Source organism: Pholcus phalangioides, unplaced genomic scaffold, assembly GCF_987345545.1.
Source record: "Pholcus phalangioides strain wild (caught in Gottingen) unplaced genomic scaffold, Ppha-v1.0 ptg000008l_1, whole genome shotgun sequence".
NCBI lineage: Eukaryota > Metazoa > Arthropoda > Arachnida > Araneae > Pholcidae > Pholcus > Pholcus phalangioides.
The window spans coordinates 37,008,909-37,034,344 of NW_028301601.1; the positions used below are offsets into that span (position 1 = coordinate 37,008,909).

The window sequence follows — 25,436 nt, forward strand, 5'->3', positions numbered from 1 at the left end:
GATCACTCAGATTCAGGTCTTTCCTTGTGTTCAAAATACAGAGAGACACTAATTACGGTCTAATCGAACTTTTCATCCTAATAAGTGTTCGAAATTAATTATGAAGGGAAAACTTATTTGTGGACATAAACACACATAGGCGACAGAAACGGATTTGGCGAGTAAAAAGACAGATTTGGCGAGCAAAAGTTTGTTTCGGGGATGTTTAGAGCGGCCGGTAACCGAAACTCTTTTATTATTGCAGAAGTCGTCGATTCAACAGAACGTTACAGTGAGTAGCTTGCGCTAGTGTTTACAGTGTTTGTTCCGTGTAAGAAACAACGTGATACATTGATAACTTAAAGATTGTAAATGTGTGCACGTGTGTTCTCCGTCGTTTCATTGAAAATGGAATTTCCCATTAATGGATAATAATTTGTCTTTCGAGTGGGGAAAATTCAAGTGTTATAATTATCGTGATTAGTGTGTGCCATCTATGATTTGAAAAAAAAAAAATTCTGAACACGTGATTTAGTTGACACTAATGAAATATTGAAAAATCTACGATGTACGAGTGTTGTCGAATGCATCATCGATATCATACTGAGACGTCGACGTGAGATTATTGTGGTTTTCTTTCATTTATCGTGTAATTTGACGACTTGAGTCGGTGAGTAATGAAATTTGACGATAATTTTACATTGATTTATTTAATTTTTTGAAAATTTTTAAAATGCTTATTTGGAATGAAAAACTCTTTTAATCTTCAACTTTCTACGTAATTTTTTTAGATAATATGTAATATAATGATATTTAACCTCGTCCGAGAAAAAGACATTGAAATTCAATAAAAGCCCAAGAATGGGTCATTTTGACCCTCCCCTTAAATCAGGGGCTTTTAACTGAGGGGCCATGGATTCCTTGAGGATCTCCTTGTAGAGATTCAGGGGGATCCGTGAGCTTGGGTGGCAAAACAATTAACTTTTTTTTTTGTCTTGGCTATATACTGCATATTATTCGTACGTTGTAAAGGGGTCCGTACCCTGAATTTCACGCAAATCCACGAATTTCATCTTATCCGGACAAATGGTCCGTAGAACGCAAAAACGTTGAGACAAGCACTGCGTTAGATTATTATACTTTCAAGATATAAACAATTATGAGATCCAGCATTTATATTGGAGAGATTAAAATTTATATTTGTGAAGTATAGAAATTATTTGATCGATACTTTAATTTATTGAGTCGATAATTAAATTAATTTAGTTAATAACTAAATTTATATTGATAGATGGCTTTTGTCATACCAATATATCAAGGAAACACATATTTTCTAAATACAGTCAAATCCCGTTATAGCGAATGCCAAGAGACCGGAGGAATCATTTCGTTAAAACGAAATTTCGTTATAAAGGAATTCCATGTTACCTAGCATTTTTCCTATATAAACTTATTTGGGGGATTAGAAAAGTGTTCGTTAAAACGAGACTTTCGCTATATCGGTGTTCGTTAAAACGGGATTCGACTGTATTATGCTGACCCGAGTTCGGAAAGAAAAGTCCCAGTGGAGACCAGACGACTTTTTTTCCCCCCGACTTCACCGTGGCATAAAAAATCCAGAAAACATCTGTTTCCTTGAATTTACATTTATTCAGTATGAAATTGATTTGTTGAGAAATTACAACTGAAATACCTTTTGCGAAGTATCCTAAAAGCACGAATAAAGCAAATATTAAAAAATTAATGTTCAAATTTTTCAAAGATTCTTGAGTCAATACAGTCGAGTCCCGTTTTAACGAATGCCGTTATAGCGAAAATCTCGTTTTAATGAACACTTTTCTAGTCCCCCAGATAAGTTAACATAGGAACGATGTATAAACCTGGAATTCTCTTATAACGAAATTTCGTTATAGCGAAGTGATTTCTCCGGTCTCTTGGGGGTTCGTTATAACGGGATTCGACTGTATCTGCTATTTCAAAGTGATAAAAACATTATAGGCCCCCAATGTCTAACGAAATGTAGTCTCGAGTGTTATCAATTTTCTGTGTGTGCGTGTTTACCAATTATATTTCAATAAGTTATATGCAATTTGCAAAAATTTATCAATACCTGAAATTTTTTTCGTGTTTTCGGCCAGCACTCGTGGTCCGCACAACAGAGAAGCACGCGGGATTATTTGGAATTAGTTGCGTTGCGTAAATGACGCATTCAGGCTATTTAATTGGACAATGTAGAGCTTCCTGCAAATGCTAATGCGGGATTTATCTCATCAACCGTCCGTCGTAGACAGGTATAGTTTCATTTCGAAAAAATGGTCTTCAAAAATTACCCTGCACCAGTTTTGAGAGTGAAAATACAATGTGTAACAAAATAAGAATCTAAATCTTTATACTGTCCGTCCTTTCCCCCCCCCCCCCCCCCGTGCTCTAACTTCCAGTTAGAAACTCCTCCTGATACCAAAAAAGATCTCTCAATGTAAAACTAAATGTTTTATGATAAAGTTTCATTGCTTATTTTTCATAGAGAGGTTTCTTACCCGGGGGCGGCTCTGAGGTATTGCGAAGCCGAATGTGTGTCCATTAGTTTTGCAGAATTTTAATAAAATGGTGAAACTTTCTTAATTTTGAACACCAGTGCGTGTACAAGTATTGAGAAATGTAGCATTATTTATAGGAGTATTCTTTCAAACCAAGTACAAGTCAGATCTATCGCCATCTATGGGCAATTTGCTACCTAGTGAGTTGTGCCGGAAGTGTAACTGCGTCTGTATCTAACAGTCTGAGTGCGTATCTAGTGTTGTGTCTGACTTTTCAGTGCCGCCATATGTACTTCAGAAGTAAAATGAGTGAAGTGTAATGATTAAATTACATTAGTAGGACTGTTGCTCTCTGTGGCAAGACTTTTGAAATGGGAGATCGGCTCGCATTTGCACCTCGAAGTTGGGAACCACAGAAAACCAATTTCAGCCGACCACCACTTTGGTGACGGTGGCTTTTTTTTTTCAAACCGAGCACAACTCACGTCTATTGCCATGGGCAATTTACTACCTAGTGAGTTGTGCGGAAGTGTAAGTGCGTGTACCTAACAGTCTGAGTGTTGTGTATGATTTTTCAGTGCTGCCATCTATATCTCAGAAGTGAAGTGAGTGATGTGTAGTGATTGAATATTTGTACTGTTTGTAGGACTGTTGCTCTCTGTGGTGAGACTTTTTAACGGGGAGATCGGCTCGCATTTGCGCCTTGAAGTTGGGAACCAGAGAAAACCAATTTCAGCCGACCACCACTTTCGTGACGGTGGCTACCCGGGATCTCGCAAATGTGAGTCGGTCAATATGACCACTCGACCACCACAGCGGCTATTGTAAGCAAATTGCCCAATGAGGTGGCTGAAAAAAATTATGCCCATAAAAATATGGACGTCAAATATAACCAAAATACAACAACCCAATATCAAAGCGCATACATCATCAAAAAATAAAATAACGTATAATACACTGCTCATAAAAAAGATTATGATTGGCTTATTATGAATTGCTTCTCGATTTATTCCACTATGTCTATATTGTATGATGTCTGTCTATATATGCGCGTCCTCGTGGCGTGGTGGTAAAACCGTGAAGGTTGCCGTCACGGTCCCAGGTTCAAACCCGAGGGAGGGTATGGCTAAGATATTTTCCCTAATTAGCTTGAGGTGACTACCGATGGATAGCGCCTCCATTTTCAATCCATCTCATTAATGGCAGTAAATTTAAATATAGCGAAATGGCCACAGTTGGTGAAATAGTATCTATATATGCACAATGCTTTATATACGTATATATGACTTGGCATCATCATCCCCAGCCTCTCGTGTCTATCTATGCCTGATGCCTGGGATTTTTCAAGACTTCATAATAACTGTAGTACTTTACAAGGGTTGAGATTGCGCGCTGCTATTTTATCAAACATTTATAGCTGTCTTGTCGTTTTGCCGTATTTATTTTAGGCAAGGATGTAGGGATTCATACGCATGGATGTAGATTTTTGTCAAATCATCCTAGAAATTCCATATTCACGATCATATTTTTCTTGTTAATGAGTCAACATTTTCCGGTTTTTTGATATGCATTCCTATCAATGTCCCAGTGAAGACGAAGAAAAATCATAAAAAATTATACAGCATTTTTCAAGGTTGAGAAAAAGGCACGCGAGTAAATTTATATATAGGGCCGAACATTTTCAGCAAATCTTTGTATGGGATCGCTGTTTACATGATCTAAGAGATCGTTGGCTTTATCATGAGATCATGACTAAAATGGTCTCGTATCACGTAATTTCTACAATATATATACAATTCTGAATTCGTGGTTTAGCCTTAATTGGGAAAAATTCGGTGAGAACAATAATAAAAGGAGTAGAGAGTATAATTGGACTGCGTGTGAGTAATAAGCGTTTATAAAGACTGGTTTCCTGAATCTTGCGCGTTGTCCGTTTTCCAAGGTAAACGGCCTGCCTGCTGTTGTACAGTTTTTCTTTTTAATCCTAAGGAGTAGATACGAGAAAGCCACTGCCTACTGCGTTCATTGACTCAAATCTCAATCAACTCGAGCTTACCATTTACATGAACATTTATTTTTTTTGTCTCGAGATGACCGTAATGATAACATAGTAGGCGGTGTAAGAGGTTTCGTACTCAAATTAGTCTGAGCTTTGTGATAACAAGCCCGTGAGAGGAAGCTCTCTGTCTTGGTATTCTTTTGTTGCACGAAACGATATAAATTATAACATCTGAATCGTGAGCTTAATATCTTAAAATAATATGTATTTGCGTATTTTCCTCAAGATGATCACGATTAATTCAAAAAGTATATGATTGCTATTGATTCGTATCACGAGGTGCATTCAGCAGAATTGGTTTCGACGAATTTTGATAATGTCGATTGATATGAATGTGAGGCATTAAGAAGACTTGAAGGAATGAAAGACATTAATACGACATTTGAAGAAACGTGAGACATCAAAGGAGACACTAAAACACATACAGCGGGATCCTGTTTATATCAAATTTTTCAAAAATCTGTCACGAAAATACGTTGTAAGTGGGAAAACGCTTCAAACTGGGGAAATCTCGATGAGAATTAGTAAAAGTTGGAACCACGAAAAAATAAGTCGCACTAAGTGGGAAAACGTACCAAGTGGGAACGTTACAAGCGGAACCCACCGTATGTTATACATATGAAAAATTTATTTAGAATTTTCTCTTTAAATGTCAACGACGTCGAAGTGGCTCATTAATATCTATCTTATAGCCACTCGAAATCATCTCTGGGCAATATTGAACTCTTCTTTTTTTAATGTTCATGTTCAAGGACCTTGGTTCAGGGACCTCGTTGTATTTTTTACCATGTTTAGCTCGTTCTTTTGTTTGAAATATCAAAGGCCAAAAATTGTATTTTCGAACTTAAGTTCCCGTACAGGACCTCTTTTTAGTACACTATTGCTGGTTGAATAGACATCTTTTCAACTTTGTCCTACGCGAGTATCTCAGAGCTCACAAAGAGCATTGGAGTCTCGTGCCCTATTTTCTGCTCAACATTCCAATTGAACCGTCCTATTCAAGAATTCCCACAATGCTCGTCTGAGTCTGGCATATGTGTATCAGAATTGCGATAAATGGATGTCCTTCGGATGCTATAGATGAACAGTATTCGCTATTCGAATCAGGCTAAAGAACTCCTCACCAATTGCATGGATCTCCAATTCAAACGCAGCAAAAGATCTGTCAATTAGATGCACATCAGACACGGATTATAATCTCAATGCGTAATATTCTATGTATACGTGGGCCGCTTTCGATGACCAGAAGAGAAAGAGTAAAGGAGTCCTTTTGAAATTTCAAATTTAAAGTTAAATTTAACATCGAAAAATATAACGTTTAGGCAGTATAAGCTAACACAAATATACTGCAGGCTGTCAGTTTGCGACCCCGTGCAGAAAATTCATTGCTGGAAAAAAATTCACCGACAATAGTTCACCACCACGCGATTCACCGCTAGGAAAATTCACCTGTAAACAATTCATCGTCAAAGTGATATAGTGAGTGAAGGGATGAGCAAATGAGTGAGTGAGCAAGTGAATGATTAATCAAGTGAGTCAGGAAATCAGTGAGTGAGCAAGTGAATGATTAATCAAGTGAGTCAGGAAATCAGTGAGTGAGCAAGTGAATGATTAATCAAGTGAGTCAGGAAATCAGTGAGTGAGCAAGTGAATGATTAATCAAGTGAGTCAGGAAATCAGTGAGTGAGCAAGTGAATGATTAATCAAGTGAGTCAGGAAATCAGTGAGTGAGCAAGTGAATGATTAATCAAGTGAGTCAGGAAATCAGTGAGTGAGCAAGTGAATGATTAATCAAGTGAGTCAGGAAATCAGTGAGTGAGCAAGTGAATGATTAATCAAGTGAGTCAGGAAATCAGTGAGTGAGCAAGTGAATGATTAATCAAGTGAGTCAGGAAATCAGTGAGTGAGCAAGTGAATGATTAATCAAGTGAGTCAGGAAATCAGTGAGTGAGCAAGTGAAGGATTAATCAAGTGAGTCAGGAAATCAGTGAGTGAGCAAGTGAAGGATTAATCAAGTGAGTCAGGAAATCAGTGAGTGAGCAAGTGAAGGATTAATCAAGTGAGTCAGGAAATCAGTGAGTGAGCAAGTGAATGATTAATCAAGTGAGTCAGGAAATCAGTGAGTGAGCAAGTGAAGGATTAATCAAGTGAGTCAGGAAATCAGTGAGTGAGCAAGTGAATGATTAATCAAGTGAGTCAGGAAATCAGTGAGTGAGCAAGTGAATGATTAATCAAGTGAGTCAGGAAATCAGTGAGTGAGCAAGTGAATGATTAATCAAGTGAGTCAGGAAATCAGTGAGTGAGCAAGTGAATGATTAATCAAGTGAGTCAGGAAATCAGTGAGTGAGCAAGTGAATAATGAGTGAGTAAGCGAGGAGGTGAGAGAGTGAATAAATCATTAGTCACCTTCTCACTCGGTCACTCAATCCCTTATCAACTTCATACTAACTTCTTAACTTACTTCACTTCATCCCGTACTCATTCTGTCACTCATTCATTAAGTCATCTCATATTGTCACTCACTTGGTCATTCATACTGCCACTTACTCGATCGCTCATACGGTAACTCACTCACTCGGTCACTCCATGCGGTCATTCACTATTCGCTAGCTCATTGACCAACTCATTTGGTCAGTCACTCGCTCACGTACAATGCGTTCGAGTGACGTGGTGGTAAGATGTTCGTCTACCACCGTGAAGGTTGTCGTTCGATACGCGGGAAAATTATAGATATAACAAGACATGTTTTTCTAACGAATTTGTGGCGACTACCGATAGATGGGACCTTCATTTCCAACTCAGCTCGTAAACGGCAGAAAATTGTTGTATAGCTTTATGGTTGGAGTTGATGTGGGGTGAAGTAGTCACACTTGCTCACACATTAATTTACTTGCTCAATCACTCACTGATGACGAACTATTTTCGGGGAATTTTTCTTCAGTGAATTTTCCGTTAGGGGCCATTCAAGTATTACGTCTACGGAGTTTTAGTCATTTTCGACCCCCCCCCCTCCCCCGTCAGCAAAATTTCGTCAGCCCTGCTCTCTACCTCCCAGTGCCCATTGGGACCAGAGACCCCCAGAAACGCACACGGGGGCACGAGCCTCCCCCCATGCCCCCCCCCCAGACGGTCAAAAAATATTTAAAAAAAAATTAAACTATCGGAAGAAATTACATTGATATGTTATTTCAATAAATTTCTGTTAATTTCAATGCTATTTGAAGGCTAAGAACTCAAACTTTCTTTTTACGAAATTCATTGCGACCCACCCTTTAAGCCATATATGGTAAACCCATAGCTCGAGGCCAAGTGTGGCCCTCGGGGTTATCTGATGTGATCACCTCAAACATAATTTAAAGATGAACTTAGCGACACATTTGCAGATCGCTTAAGCGGCCTATGGCACATTTTCAGATCACTCAAGTAGGACCAATGCACATTCGCAGATGACTTGAGTGACCCGCGTCAAAGTTACAGAATACTTAAGTGGCACATTTAGAAATCCCTTAAGTGATAAGCACAGTTTTAGGGCACTTAAGCGGCCCGCTGTGTACTTTTTCATCACTCAAGTTACCAGCGGCACATTCCAAGATTACTTAAGTGATCCGCGGCATATTCACGGATCATTTGAGTGACACGCGGCTCAGTTCCAGAGTTCTTAAGTGACCCGCGAGACATTTCTATAGCACTTAAAAGATCCACGAAATATTTAAAGATGAATATTTCATATTTTCATAAAATGCGATCTGTGACATAAGCATCATTCAAGCCCCCTCCCACCCTTGTCACCAAAAGTCAGCAAATCCGAACCCCCTCCCCCCCCCCCCCGTCGACGCTGATGTAATACTTGAATGACCTCCTAAATCCTCACCCAAAAGTAAGAAAGCTTTCACCATATCACCATAGTTGAATTCTATTGCGATGGGGAATGAAATCGAAATACAACAGGAACCAGATTACAAATATAAATGTCGTCGATTTATTTATTTTATCTTCACGTAAATCTCATTTGAAACGAAGCTTGAAAGCTTCGAGTTCCTAGAACTCACAAACTATATTTAGATTTACATTTTATAATCCAATAGCATGCTTTAAATTTATCGAATTATCTTTAAATAAAAAATAATGGCGTCTAAAGAGAAGAAGAAAATAAGCCAATTTATACGAGATGACGTGGTCACATAATAATAACATGAACATTCAGTTGAATTAAAACAAGCCTGGGAAAACGGATTCAGTCAGATTTGAATTCAGATTCTTTAAGATTCTTATCATGGGTTATCATCATAAGAAGATGGTCGTACTCCGGTCACGGTCCGTTTAAAACACGCTAAAAAAAGTAAACGGAATCAATCATGTTGTCAAAGCATTACCAAATTTAATACCATTATAGCGACGATCGTTATTAGATATGCAGTTGAATCGTTGGTTTTTTTGGGCAATATCAAAATACGACACTAAAGAACGTAATCAATTCTGGTCTGTAAATATATAAATAAAAAATAATATATCGATACATAATTTATTTAAATTAAATTAATACAAAATTTTATTTCTATCATAATTTTGAAGTTTTAGTCCTAATTGGTATATAATAAAGAAAAAGACTATAATTAGAATTATGTCTTTTCTCAGACAAAAATCTTATTCGTAAGTGATTTCTAGATTTGTTTAGGAATGATGGATGACTAAGCTCACCTTAGATGACTGCTACGATTGCATGACAGAAAATGTACCTATGATATCGTTCTTGGAAAGGCTAGCAATTGGGTCTCATCATTTGCATATTGTAATTGATTTTGTATTGTAATTTCTCTCACGTGTTTCTTATATTTCTCACCAGCTATTATCTGAAAGTTGACTTTCTGTGGTTTTCCAACTTCGACTTGCGTCCGTGGAAAGAACACGCGCTTTCTCTTAAGAATTATTTTCATTTTTCCTAAATTTTTAGCAAACATGAGATGGTCCTTCCCCCCCATCAAAAAGTCCCATCACAGCACGATATTCTAAAAAGAATTCATTCCAAAACCAGCTCAGACCTTGCTAGAGTCTTTCCCGACAGAAGAACTTCAATTCATGGAAGTAAGATGACGTCACAAGACAACCGAAAAACAAATGTCCATCACTAAAATCATCGCATCGAACTGTTCGTGCAGAATCCTCACACTGAGAAAAAAAGAAGGTAATAATCAGCTATGAAATATAGGTTCGGGTCTAGTCAGTCCTAGGGGGCTTAAAATGACCTCGGCAGGGCATAAATGATATCTAGTAATTAAAAATATAGATCAGTCCACACATATTGTTGATATATTTGTCATGTTATTTAGCTGAATTCACGTGTGAATGCCTTTGAGATCCTAATGAAATATGCAGAAAAAGTCTGGAGCTCGGGGACGGGGACAGTCTTCAAACTTTTTCGAGTCGTGAGCTTTGCCTGTGCATCTGAAGAAGAGCATTTATTTGGCAACTCTGACATATGCTCAGATTCGAATCACTATCACGCTACTTTGTTCTATACAGATTGAATGGGATTCGTGAGTACAAAATCAGACAAAAGTATCACAAGCGCTCTTACTTTCATTCATTCATTCATTCTTTCTTTCAAACCGATCACAACTCCGGTCTATCACCATGCGCAATTTGCAACCGAAAGAGTTGTGCCGGAAGTGTATATGTGTACCTAACAGTCTGAGTAACGCCATGTCAGCACGTAAATTTTAGTGCTGACATCTATTTTTCAAACTATAAGTGAAGTGGGGTGATTAAATATGTATACCATCATTATCAAGCACTCTTGGGGTGCTTTAGGATATTGCTGCAAGGATTCCCTAGAAAAAAATGGATATTACTTCAATGATTCCCTAAAACATGGGTATTACATTGATCATTTTTGTCGCACCACGGCCATTTTCTCCATACAAGGGCGGGCTAATTAGACCGGGACCTACAATTTATTGCCGATTCCAAACGGTAGCCCATTTTTTATACTGACCAAGAGGTTGGTGCGCTTCTGTGGTCATGTCACCGTTTCTGTTGTACCCCTGTGTCAGGAAAGTTTCGGACTAGGACGAACCGGGTATAGAACTCTCGACATCTTTAAACATCCTTTTGTATAACGAGTATCTTATCGACCTGTGCCCCTTCAAAGGTATTACTTCAAGGATTCCCTAGATAAAATGAATATTACTTCAAGGATTCCCTAAAAATGGATGCTATTTCAAGAAATTCCTAAAAAAAAAATGGAAGCACTTCGGGTAAAAACCAGCCCTAAAACGTGATTATTACTTAAAGGATACCTAAACATGAATATTGCTTCAAGGATACTTAAACATGGATATTACTTCGAGGATACTCCGAAAAATTTACATTACTCTAAGGATTCCCTGAAACACGGATAATATTTCAGAGTTCCCTGAAAATATGGATATTATTGCAAGGCTCACAATTGGGCGAAAAGGTTGAGAAACGCTGAGAATGAAAGCTTAACACCCATCGGAAAGAAATAGAGAGGAAACCCCATCTATCGTGGAGAAAAGATGTTTTCAATATCACCACAAATAGCCGAAAATAAGTAGCTTATTATTATCGCGGCCGTCAAAACACTCTTCAAATAAATCACGATTTGCAATTGAACAAAGTCACGACTTCGGATGATTACACTTTGCATAGATGTTGTGGTGATGTTATGGATTTCTCCGTGATAAAGGTGTAAAAAAGAAAAAGAAAAAATTCGCCAAGGATGTATAAAGTCCCCGTGTGTTGCCCTTCTGAAAAAAAAAAACAAACCAACTTTCTTTTTTTTACCAGCACGAAATCGTGAACTTGTAACCACAAAATGCAGGAAGTGACGATGCATTCCTCTCTAACGTCAACCGGAAGAAAATAAGACAAGAACAAGACATTATTACACGTGATTGATAATACCAAACGTTACTCATTTGCATATCGTTTTTCGAAACCATAAATATTATTTTGAATGAGCTGGTGGAATTTTTGACTTTTCTTTCAATTTTTGGACAAGAATTCCGCGAGATATCATTGCAACTTGGAAGCGTATGGCGTAGGGCAGTGCTTCTCAAACTTGTTTCTTTTGCCCATGGCCCCCTTTAGATTATATCCTTTCTCGCGCACCATGTTTTATCCAGGCGCCCCCCCCCCTCCCACTTTCATCCGGGAGCGAGATTCTTTCTGCTTATTGAATGAAATTTTTTTTTCAGTAAATTTATGATGAACAAATTTTTAATTAATGAGGTTGGTCTCCGGACCCCCAAGTAAGAGTTCAGTGAGCTTCCCTTCTGTCCTGGTTCTATGTAGGTCTGTCTCAACATCATGGGGACCCCCTTTCCCCCCCCCCCAAACAAAGCGATGTACTCGGGGGTGGGGGCATACTTCATTGGAAGGAAAACTGATTACACGCTAACAAACTAACTCTACAAAAGCGTAGTATAGTACCACATTTCATCATTCGGTCCCTTATGTACATGAGCCTTTGAGCCGTATTCGTATTGGCCCATTCATTAAGATGGTTCTCCTTCTATAGGCAGTTCGACTGTATTCTAAAAGTAATAACACTTTATTCTACTATGTTTCACTTCAAAGCTTTATTTCTTCACATCTGATTTTTTTTTTCATTACTCTCTGTGCCTCTCCCCCCCACCAACCATTTGCCATAGCTCTCTTTTCAACTTGATTTTCACCCATGGAATTTTTAGAATATATGTGAGGGTTAGTTTTTGATCGTCTTGGGGGTTTGGGGGGCTCCCCTGCTGATGTCTCTGTCACTGAATATCTAATTATCATATACCCTAGCCGCTGGGGGCCCCCACCCTAATGTCTTTTCTCGAGTCGGGCCCTGATCATAATTATCTTTAAGAATGAGGGTAAGTCTTTGTAATTAAATGGAGCGTCGAAGTAATACTATGTTTCTTCAGTAGATTCTTTTCTTCCACATCCATTTTGGAAATCTCTATTCTCAAATTTTCCTCCAAGGCTAATATGTCGAACCATCCACGAACAGGGCGGCTCTAATCATCCGAGAAAATACCTTTTTTGTTTGACGTTCTCAAAAACAACTGCAATTTTAGTTTTAATTCGTGCAGAAAATTGTCTCGGAAAAACTATTCAGCGACTAATTTTTTCTTTTCTCCTGTGAATTTAGTTCGTTTTGAAATTTTCTCCTTTTTTAATCTTGCCTCTATTATTAAGAAAATTTTGTGTATATTTATTTAACTCGGAGCCCTTGTGAATCTTGATGAGAACGGATTGGATTTTTTCCCCACGTGTAAGCGCCCGTCACCATATTTGTTTGCTCCAGTAATTACTGAAGTATGTTGTCTTTTTTGCAACTGCCCTGAAGGAAAACGTTTTCTGGCTTATTAGCTCCAAGGAATTTCTCACCCCCATGATTTTTCCCTTCTTTTTTTTTTCGCAGAATAAGTTTTTTCTTCTAGAAGAGGAAAATAGCTTGTTTTATGTGCACTCGAACTCTGTGGAATTTTTCTGGAACTTCATTTGAAAATGTAAATTTTTATTCTTCACGTAATGAAGTTGCGTGTATGAAAAGTCATGATGTGCATGTGTTACGGCAAATGTGGTACATCCGATATCATGCATAACCGCCGACTATTTTGGTAACTTTGATAAATTTCTCTAAATTCATCATTTTTGCCGGAGATTATGCATATATAATATCCTAGCGTCGTTGGTAAACATGATGAATCTTACAAAATTCATCACATTTGCAGTTATTATGCATAATGACCATTTTGTATTGATAAATATGAAATTGGTCCCATTGCCGGGATAAGATTTATTATTTAGATGACCGTACTTGTGAACCAGATACGAGAACTCTGATTCAACGAATTCGAACGATGTAATGAACTCAACAAATTTGTCTATCGTGCTTCGATATATTAAGCTTTCTTTTAATAAATTTTACCATCGTACCCTGATATAAAGAGCTTTCATTAAAAAAAATTAATCATGAAATCATAATTTTAATCGTTAAAACATAGAATTCTTTAAACGGGAGTTCGTTATATCAGGGTCCTACTATATTTATCAAAGATACTAGACTCATTAAAGAATTTTTTTCATATTTTATCAAATTCACCAATTACACTAAGGCATGATCATCGTAAAAAGGAATACATTTTTGTATCATTTACCAAATATACCAACGACACTTTGGTATTATGCATAATCGCCAGTAAAAGCGATAAATTTGTTAAACCCACCAAGACGATAGGCACATTTACCATACCTGGACCGTGTTAAGGGTTTCAAGGCCCCGAACTGGGTGATGTTTCTGAGGCTCCACCGCCTTAGAAATACCCCTCAAGAAATACCTGACTACTAATTTATATGCTTGCTGTCAAAATTGTAGCAGATTTTGTTTTCATGAGGCCCCTCTGCACTCAAGGACCCCGGGTGGGCCCTGCACGGCATATGAGTGGGATACGAAGAGTTCCTCTTCTTAATTACACGCATGAATCTCTCAGTTCGTCATCAATCCATGGTAAAGATCGACAGATCTGTATACCGCGGCCCTCTAATTGATTATTGGTTTCTCTTGTTTTACCCCATCAATTTACTGTATTAGGAAAAAAATCCCCGTGAAATATTTCGTTTCCATGCGTTCATCAAAGATTTTGGTTTAAGCAGAGGGATTCGAGTCTTTGCTGGTATTCAAAGTGAGTTAGTACATATCGATCAAACCAGGCGTTATTTCAGAAAATGATAATGGTGATTGATGATTTCACAACAAGAAAAAAGCAAAACGCGCAAATCCAGATGAAGTTCTAACTCAATAATATCGTTGCTAACTTCAGTGTTCTGTTCCTATTTACCGTATGTTTTCGTGGCAGTTGATTGATTTATCATGACTGCGTTGTATTTTGACGAGCCGAGAATTCGGAAATGTAACGATCAACGATCATTATCTGAACTACTTCATGTATTTCTTGTTACTATACTGCTCAAAACAAGTAGGGGAGCAAGCAAAAAAGTGAAGAAAACCGTGCGAGACAGCCACGTATTGGCATACGCGTATCAATGCGCAATACAGAAAAAAGAAGTAAAAAAATTTGGAATTAAGCTTTAATTCTTTGAAAATATGGAAAAAACATGAAAAGATGATTTAGGGCAACAATTTGCTTACATGTAAACGATAAAAAAAAAGTACTGTTTAGACATGATGCATGAGTTTTAATAGGGCGTGTGGTCTCCTCGAACAGCTAAGACTGCCGCACACCTGTTTGCCATAGATGCGATGAAGTTATCGATCAGACTTAGGGGAATACTGTTCCACTCCTCAAGAAGTGCAATCTGCAAGTCTCGGACAGTAACAGGCGGCCTTGGTCGCGCAGCAATGCGTCGTACCCTTTCACGATTGGATTCAGGTCAGGAGAGAACGCTGGCCATTCCATACGCTGTATTGTTTCAGCTTCAAGCATGTTCTCCCCCAGACGAGCTCTATGCGGTCGGGCATTATCATCCTGGAAAACAAAGGAATCTCCAATGGCTCCAGCGTAAGGGATGACATGAGGTCGCAGTATCTCGTCTGCATACCTTCGGGCCGTCAAAGTGCCATTCCGAATGATATGCAGGTCCGTACGTCCGCCTATGCTGATTCCACCCCATACCATCTAACCAGCTCGTCTGTATTGTGACCTTTCACGAACGAATGCGGAGTTATTTCGAGTGCCCCTGTCCCTCCATACCAGAACACGTTGGGTGTCACACTCCAGACTGAATCGGGACTCGTCTGTAAACAGCACTTGGCTCCAATCATGATGCTCCCAATCTCGATGTTCAGCAGCCCATCTTCTTCGGGCCGCACGGTGGCGTGGGGTCAACGGAATGCAGACCATTGGCCTACGTGCATAGAGCCCTCCCTCATGAAGCCGATTACGTACTGTTTATCTGGACACCCTTCGTCCTGTTGCCAAGAGCAACCGTCTTTGCAGCTGCGTAACATTCTCTGTTCTGTTTCGACGGGCTGTTAACCGTATATACCGGTCATCAGTTGCTGTAGTGGCGCGTGGCCGATCTTGCCCTGGTCGACGTCTAACATTTCCTGTTTCTTGGAATCGATTCCACAGCCTTGCAACAACACTTCTGGCGACTCCAACAGCGTCCGCGACACTACGTTGTGTTTGCCCGGATTCCAGTCTGCCTATAACACGCCATGCCATGGATTCCGGTAAATCACGTTGTTGAGACATCCTCAAGTCACCTTGTCTCAAAAAAAAAAATACTGCGCAATCGAATTTCACAGTTACGGCAGTAAAACAGACGTTTCTGCAACATCCCGATTTCTGCCCTTATCTCCTTTTTCTGGTTTTTGACGTCATGAACTTTGATTTGCATATGAAGTTTTCTTCTTCCGTTTCCTGCTAGGCTTTAAATTATGGATGATTCATTCTATTTTACTTATCGGTAGGGTGTCGATACGTCCCGTATTTCCCGGGACAGTCCCGGTATTTCCTGTTTTTTTGGCCGTCCCAACTTTTTGGCAAAAGTGTCCCGGTTTTTCCCGTATTTTACACGAAGCCTACTTGAATTTTTATTCTTTATTGAAGTCAAAGATTGACATTATTTTTCAACTCATAAATTATTTTATGATAATTACAACTATATATGAGAATATTAATCTCCCACATTTGCCTTGGTGAAAGTTTTTTTTTTCGTGGAATACATTTTGATCCACTGCAATTTGCAGTAATGCATCATTTCCCGCCATTGTAATTTCCCGTAATTTTCGGAATATTTGGCAACTTTGTTTGGTTTTGGCGTCGTGTTTGGCGATAATTGGCGATGTCCCATATTTGGAATCCCAATGTCCCGTATTTCTCTCGAGGAAATATGGTCAGCCTACTTATCGGTATACATCTTTGTGTAATTTTGTTAAAACCATGTGCTCCCCTAATTGTTTTGAGCAGTGTAGTTAAGTTTTCAGAGAGAACCCTTTTAAAAACTAATACAGTGCGTATTTAAGTAGTAATTTGTTTCTCCTTCTTTTTTGACAGATTAACTCTTCCGCTGTGCACGTGCTAATACTTTCATCATTCCGAATACTATTTCGTGCGATTTACCTTAGTTTTACCATTTTCAAATTTCCAAAAAAAAAAAGAAGAAAGACAAGAATTGAATGGAAAATTGTTTATTTTTTCCTTATCATCGATATTAATCGTTCATTTACCAAAATAAAATCATACAATTAATCATATCGAAACTGCTCTTTCATCATTTTTCGGAGAGTTCTTCGGTAAGTCCTTGGACTTATTGGAAAAGAACTGATGAAACACTAATTTTACGCTTCATCATCATGTTAAGAGTCTACTAATTATTGTTATCCGATGCATGTGGACTGAAATATAGTAATTTCTAAATATTTGTTCATTGGAATATTGATTATCGAATCGTTTTCATTATCTTTACCCACCTTGGAGCAACATTGTTCATTTATGGTGTAAACACATGTTCATGTCATCCGAAATCATTGATATCGATTCTTATCACCCGTGTTATTTTTGCTTCACTGCATAATTTTCATTTTATACCATTTTTAGTTTTTAGTTGACATTGTTTCATTTAATGCTATAAACGTTTACTTCTCTATAATTTTTTTTATACTTCCTCATTGATTTTCATTCCATTAATCTTGATTACAATAGAAAATTGGAAGATTTTAATGGCTGTCTGGTTCCCTTTCGAAATACATGATTAATTCATCTGTTTTAAAAATACTGTTCGCAGTAAATTAAAATGCATTTTTACAGAAAATACATAAATATCTATAATAGAAGTCATTAATAAATTACGAAAATTACATTCATCTTGACTTCTAGTAAAGATTCTGAACTAAAATAAGCTTTAAAGGTAAGACTTTTTTCTGAATATTGTCTTGATCCTTTTCTTCTTTAATTATATTTTACTTTGATTCAAAATTAGAATCCATTCACCCAGGTTCGAATAAATATTACAGGATCAAGACAAGGGGTTAAGCAATCCATAAGATGAAAGAAAACAACACAACACTTTCGTGAACAAGTAAATCAGAGTCAAATTTTAAGGAAAAAGAAAATATTTAATTTTAACAATAGAAAATAATGGGTGTAGGTAGCTACCTTTTAACAATTAAAAAGGTTATACAGATAAATGTAAACATCTACCAAATGAAGGTTAGATTTTCCGAGACAAAAACATCGCCTTACAATGATTTAAATAAAAACTTACATATTATCGTTCTGTAAGAGTCCGTCGTTAACGGGTGAGCAATCAATCCCTCTCGAAGAGATGACGACCCGCAGAAGAAGATTCCATGTCTATTTATGCAGACTACGTTTGAAGCTCGAAGAGGGTAACATGGAGGTTTGTCCATAATGAAGACGGTGACCAGTCGATAGACGAATTTGTAGTGAATGTAGGGTGAGATGGCAGCTGAGCGGGAAATGAATTCCACATTTGTAAGAAGCCCTCTGTCTTTACGCCGGTGGTCGTTCACAGTGAATTCGTGGTGGGTCTCTATTAGAAGCCAGTGTGCTGGCCCGTGGACGAACCCTCGGGAAGCTGTCAGCTGTCATGTGGGCGCTCCGCAATGTACACATTTCACTATTTTACAATATTTCACATCATACTGTTTTCGCGACACCGGAGAGCGAAAACGTGTACAACGTACATTTCCGGTAGGTGAAAATAATCAACTAGCACATTTATAATTCGAATTATCAGTGAGCGAACATACAACTCGCTCATAGTATGAAAAGTATCGAGAGTTTATTTACATCGTTGATTACAAGCGAGAGAGAAAGGAATTCTCAGCCGCCAGTAACGTAGAAATTATCTCAAGAGACTCCAGCGAATTTTCCCAGAGGGTATGTTAAAAAGGCCCCTTGGCGATACCAAACTATATGAAAATGTACTGAGTACAGGTCCTGAAGGGAATTATTCGGCGTTTTAATTTACAGTTGACGGAGAAGAAAGAGAGAGAGGGGGGAATGAGGTACAACAGAGAAAGGGGAAAATCTTAAAGGAACCGTTAAGACCTTCGGAGAAATTCTTCTCGCCAAGGACCCTTAATCACACCCCCTGAAAAACAAACATTACCTTATATGGCTCGATGACCATCTCCTTCACTCTCTTACAACCCTTTGTGATTCGACCCGTGTTTCTCATCTGGGGCCCCAAGGCAGCAGTACCGTGTACAACTGTATCTTAAGGCCTAAACTTTCTATTGAATAGATTTTGCTTTCCACTATTATTATTATTATTATTATTATATGTACCATAATACGTATATACAATTAAATATAGGTATAATCAAATGATTAATTATGCAAGATTCCGCTGTACAAATGAAACATAAGGCAAAAATCTATTCAATATAATAATCTTTTCTTTTCTCTACAATTAAAACTATTTTAAGATTAAGTTAATGTAATGTTATGATAAATTTTGACAATTCAACATAACAATATTATGCCGAGGTGAAGTCTGAAAGAAAAGTCTACTGGTCTCCGCCGGCAATCGAACCGAGTCCTCTTGCAAACCGTACAAGCATGCTATCCGTATACATCACAGGAGACACGATCGTTCCTCAATTGTTTATGTACTGTGGCGTGACGCGTCCCCTTGCCCAGTTTGCAAGGGGACTGGTTTCGACTCCCGGTGTAGACAGCAGACTTTTCTTTTCGAATTCAACTCAGCATTAATATCCAGAAGAAAGTTTTTCCTTCATACATTGGAGTAGTATGGGCCCCACTCCACCGCCGGAAGTGACGTCACACTTCCGGTGTTGAGATATAGTACGAGGTGCCTTATCTCTTTTCCGGTGTTAAGTGGCAGCTGTTGTTAATTAAATGACTTCCGGTGTTGAGATATAGTACGAGGTATCTACTATAGTACGAGATGTATAATTACAAATTATCTCTTTTCCGGTCATTAAGTGACATCTGCTGTTAATTAAGCAACTTCCGGTGTTTATCAAATGACTTCTGTTGTCTATTAGGTGACCTACGCTGTTTATCTCTACAGAATGCCGACATCCGGTCATTAAGTGGCATCTGCTTTCGATTAAGAGACTTCCGGTGTCTTATCTCTACAGAATGACGACATCCGGTGTTTATTAAGTGACATCTGTTGTTAATTATCCGACTTCCGGTGTTTATTAGGTGACCTCCGTTGTTTATCTCTACAGAATGCCGACTTCCGGTGTTTAATAAGTGACATCTGTTGTTCATTACGTGACTTCCGGTGTCTTATCTCAATTCCGGTGTTTATTAAGTGACATCTGTTGCTCATTAAGCGACTTCCGGTGTCTTATCTCAATTCCGGTGTTTATTAAGTGACATCTGTTATTCATTAAATGACTTCCGGTGTTTATTAAGAGACTTCCGGCGTTTATTAAGTGACATCTGTTGTTCATTAAACGACTTCCGGTGTCTTATCTCTACTGTTTTCTATTAAGAGACTTCCTGTGTCTTATCGCCATTATTTTTTACTTCTGTGTTGACTTATTTCTATTGGTAATTAGGGACTACGGATCATTGAGGACTACGGACGCTGTAAATATTTTTGACAAGCTTCTAGACGTATCGAGTGACTATATTTTGAAAAAACGGGACATTTCACTCCAGAGCGTTTCCACCATCTAAGAGGGGGCTTTTGTCCTAATTTCCGGTTTTTGCCAGAATTCTCACCTTGTCTCGGCACTTCCCGTCTCTTTCCTTCCCCCAATGATATGTGTTTTGACGACGTTATGTTACGACTTTAAAGCATGTCTTTACGCCCCTGTTATCACTGTTATTCGCTGATGTATTTATGTTCTCTTACTTATCCCTCTAGCTGACAGTGTTCAACCACATAGAAGGCATCCGTGCAAAGAAAGGATCCGAAAATTTTAGCAGTTCCTTTTATTCCAATTTGATTGTATTATGATTTCAAACGTATCCTAAAACAATGTATTTAGAAAAAAGAAAAATATCTAGTTAAGAATCTCAAATTTATTTACAAATCAAACTTCTATTTATATCAGACTTGTCTCAGTAAATAGTTTGCATTATGTTGTTTGTCAGTCGTTATAACTATTTTTTCCAACTTGCTTCTCACCATACAATTTTTTTCTAATTCGCTGTCGATCTACTGTATTGCCGTTAACGCTGAATCGTTTTAAAATAAGAAACATTGTAGAAAAATTGAGAATTAAAAACGATTTAAAACAAATTTTAAAAAAGTAAAATAAAAATGACGTTTTATATAAAAAAATTAATCGAAATAAGTCTTCAAAACAATAAAAATAAGATATAATTACAGAAATAAATAATTTTGAACGACTAAAAATAATAATCTAATATAAATAAAATAACAAAAGTAATGAAAAAATGAAACATGAAATAGTAACGATGAAAAAAAAATAAAGGAGTGAAAAAACTAACAATGAAAATAAAATGATTACACAAACATAATAAAAATCAAATAGATAAAATAATTACGATGAGTAAATTAAATAAAGAATTAAAAAATAACAAAAGAACGAATAAAACTAATGTTAAAATTTGAATAATTAAAAAATTAAATGAAATAAAATAAAATGATAATACAAATAAAATAACAAAGACAAAAATCCAATAGATAAGATAAAGACATGAAAAAAAAAAATTGAATAAATAAATGCAAAAACTATCAATAAAATTAACATAGCGGTAGTAAGAATAACAATGAAATTAAAATATTAAATGATTAATAAAATGAAGCAAAAACAAATGAAAATAAAAAATAATAATACTATGAAATAAATAAAATACAAACATAAATAGCTGTATTAACAACTGAAAAAATAAAACAGATCAAAATAATTAACTATGAGATGGTTGTTTGAATATATATTCTTACTAAATTTAAATGTATTCGAATGTGTTTCTCACCAAGCACCCTCGCTGCATACAACGATTTCAATATAACATTACTGAATTCTTCAGCGGAAACTTCATAGAGATTTTCATCACCACACTATAAACATTCAATTTTTCCTGATTTGAAGAAAGATTTTGCTGATTATATTCAAATACAAATACAACGCCACAACAGGCAAAATGCCCAAAGAGGTGGCTGAGAAAAAGATGCCCATAAAAATATTCTTGCAGCATTATTCCTTAGATATCACTGTTCCATACCATACATATGCACAAACATCTAAAGTGCACGCAGTCAACTGCTACCATTCACTGAAACGAACATTTTCTTAAAAGACGAGAGGAGAGGTTTCGGTTACTGATGACAATGATAAAGGCTAAAAAAAAATAAACTGCGGTTTCTGTTATGATGTGTGTCAACTAAAGAGTGGACATCCTTCATGACATTGGTGCGAGAAAGAATAAAAGTTACAATGTTCTCAGAAGCAAGTGTGTGTAACCAATAAAATAATTATACTCTAAGAAAAGGGATAAAAAAACATTAAAAGTGATAAAAACGATTGAAAAAAAATTCAATATGAAAGTCAACTACCAATATGAGTCTCTTTTTTTACTATTTCTAAATCGCATGTCATATCATAACTTAGAATGACTATATTATTAACTGAGCATTATTTCTCTCTAAATTATTTAGTAGGAATCTTTCATTCATTATTCCTTTCGTAAAAGTTCTCAGTGAATGCTTTCCCAAAACATTTTTTGGTTTTCAATCTTTGATTCGGTTATACTCGATTTTTTTTTCTTGATGAAGGACTGAATTCTCAGTGGTTATCCTCTCATTCAGTTTACTATCTTTTACTAATTTTGACACATTCCACTTCAAATCAAATTGAATTTGTTCTTTTTATACATGCAGAAAAAGGTGAATTTATGAGAAACATGTTTACCATCTAGAGGCACCGAAGATTAAGCAAATTACGTTATAATTAAGGAAATAAATAAAATAAACAAAATATTAAAAAAAACGCACAACATTAGCAAGACAGAATTATTAATGTCAAATAAAAAATATAAAATAGACAAAGAAAAACACATACAAACACAACATAAATAAGACAAAATTCTTATCTTATGATGAAAAGTGCAAAAGAAACAAGGCTTTAAACATTGAAACAAGACAGATTTTACATTTACTTTCACACAAAATTACAAGATTTAACGAAATGAAATGATTTTTTATACATAAATTATTCTTCTTAGATTATTTTCATTTTTTCATATATTCAACGGAATGGGTTAAATCTCGTTTTTCTAGTTTTTCATAGATTTCACAGCGATGTTCAAGGCCTCACCTAACCGTTATGCTTTAAAACGAATCAATTAATTGGTTTGTTCTCCGACTACCAAACAAGAGCAGCAATACTAAAGTTAAAAATTTCCATATTTATCTAATATTGTAAAATACACTTTGTTAGAGTTTTTTCAAATCCGGAGTAACTACGTCGATTGCATGTATTCTTTTCAAACAAATCAAGACGAATCTTCCGTATTAATTCTCTTCTCATACGGTGGTTATGAATTCATTTTTCTCTCATCTTTGAAATTACATAGGTTTCGATGTGATTCGCATATGATGGTTAGCTATGTATTTGTTCTCATACATTTCTGCATTTGTTTTGTCCATAGCTTTGATATTGCAATCATTTGCATCCATACTGCAATTTTCAACTTCTCTATTCCCGCGAAATCAAAGGGATTTTACTAAGATCATCGATTCATCCAACGTCTTTTAACTCATACTCTGGCTTGTTTTTTTCTCTACTCCATAATATATTTTCCACTTTTATATTTAAACCCAAATTAACTTCCATTTTCTAAACTAAATTTTTCTAATGGATTTGGATTCATACAATTTTCGAATGATGTTCAATATGATGAGATTTAATTCAGCTCTTTCACGTGACATTCTTTCAATGCATTAATTTATTTCCATACATTTTACCTGATTTTTCAAATTACCAATTTTTTTGATAAAAACACACTTATGTATAACTTTTCTGTATCATCTTTACCAATTAAAACAGAAAACCTTGATCGTTTTGAGTTACTAAAATACGGATTCGATTATTTTACTCTTTGTAGGCCTATACAAACTCAAACTTATATTTGGATCTCATCATTCGCTATGTTTCAAAGAATTATTTTTAGATAAAACTTGCATTTTCGATAAAAACAAATTTGCGTCAAGGTTTCTTTCTGCAATTTCTCTAATGTTTATTATCTCTGTATGGTTTTTTATTGTAAGCAAACAAATACACACACATACACATTACACAAATACGGGCCAATAACACACGAAAAGGAATTCAGAAGAAAAAGAAAAAAAGACATACACATATAACGAATATACACCATGTGGCCTCAAGGGACAGAATTTGAGAGTTTTTTGTCATGAATTTTATGAGTCTCAGCTATCAGCTAAATGACATCGAGACTTGATAACTCCCATCTCGAACATCATATCAATTACGAAACACCCATATCATTAAATACACAGTGATTCTCACCCATATGACCATTAATGCTGGGGATTATACTTTGATTACGACAAATTTTATCACTTTAAATTCACTTGAAACGTATATGCACCTGGTAAAAAATTTAATTCCCTCCTTCCCCCGTACAAGACTATTGAAAAAGACGATTAAGTCAGCAACATTTGTGCGTCATTCTTAACTTCAAGAATTTTGAAGTCCTATATTACGACACGATCTTAACCATTCGATGGGTTTATCATCCAAGATTGTCGTTTAGGACAGATACAAATAAGGTGAAAAAAAGGCGTATCATCAATATAGTGGAAGAGAAATCATTAACTACACAAGTATTACAGTGGGTTTATTCAGTAAAATAGTTAGTATGCTTTAAAAAAAAGGAATAAAAGAAAACATTAAAAAATTATAAAGAAACGCTAAAATTGGCAAAATCATTGAAAATGATCAAAAATACACTGAAAATTGAAAATTATAGAAAAACATTAAAAGTTAAAAATATGATGAAAAATTTCAATGTCTTGGACAAAAAGTGTGCTTGCCTTATCCTTGCAAAGGATTACGAACAAAAATAATTTTTAACACAATAATTTTTGTTCGTAATCCTTTGCAAGGATAAGGCAAACACACTTTTTGTCCAAGACATTGAAATTTTTCATCATATTTTTAACTTTTAATGTTTTTCTATAATTTTCAATTTTCAGTGTATTTTTGATCATTTTCAATGATTTTGCCAATTTTAGCGTTTCTTTATAATTTTTTAATGTTTTCTTTTATTCCTTTTTTTTAAAGCATACTAACTATTTTACTGAATAAACCCACTGTAATACTTGTGTAGTTAATGATTTCTCTTCCACTATATTGATGATACGCCTTTTTTTCACCTTATTTGTATCTGTCCTAAACGACAATCTTGGATGATAAACCCATCGAATGGTTAAGATCGTGTCGTAATATAGGACTTCAAAATTCTTGAAGTTAAGAATGACGCACAAATGTTGCTGACTTAATCGTCTTTTTCAATAGTCTTGTACGGGGGAAGGAGGGAATTAAATTTTTTACCAGGTGCATATACGTTTCAAGTGAATTTAAAGTGATAAAATTTGTCGTAATCAAAGTATAATCCCCAGCATTAATGGTCATATGGGTGAGAATCACTGTGTATTTAATGATATGGGTGTTTCGTAATTGATATGATGTTCGAGATGGGAGTTATCAAGTCTCGATGTCATTTAGCTGATAGCTGAGACTCATAAAATTCATGACAAAAAACTCTCAAATTCTGTCCCTTGAGGCCACATGGTGTATATTCGTTATATGTGTATGTCTTTTTTTCTTTTTCTTCTGAATTCCTTTTCGTGTGTTATTGGCCCGTATTTGTGTAATGTGTATG

General features: G+C 36.3%; 1 protein-coding gene across 1 annotated transcript in view; it reads left to right on the top strand.

Annotated features, from left to right (window-relative positions):
• The first annotated feature begins 237 nt into the window (after positions 1-237).
• The window catches only part of LOC149084236 (uncharacterized), an 88,573-nt gene continuing 63,374 nt past the window's right edge, over positions 238-25,436 (top strand). Inside the window, exon 1 of the mRNA XM_089234584.1 lies at positions 238-649. The gene's annotated coding sequence lies outside the window, so the exon portion shown is untranslated. The remainder of the gene's footprint in view (positions 650-25,436) is intronic.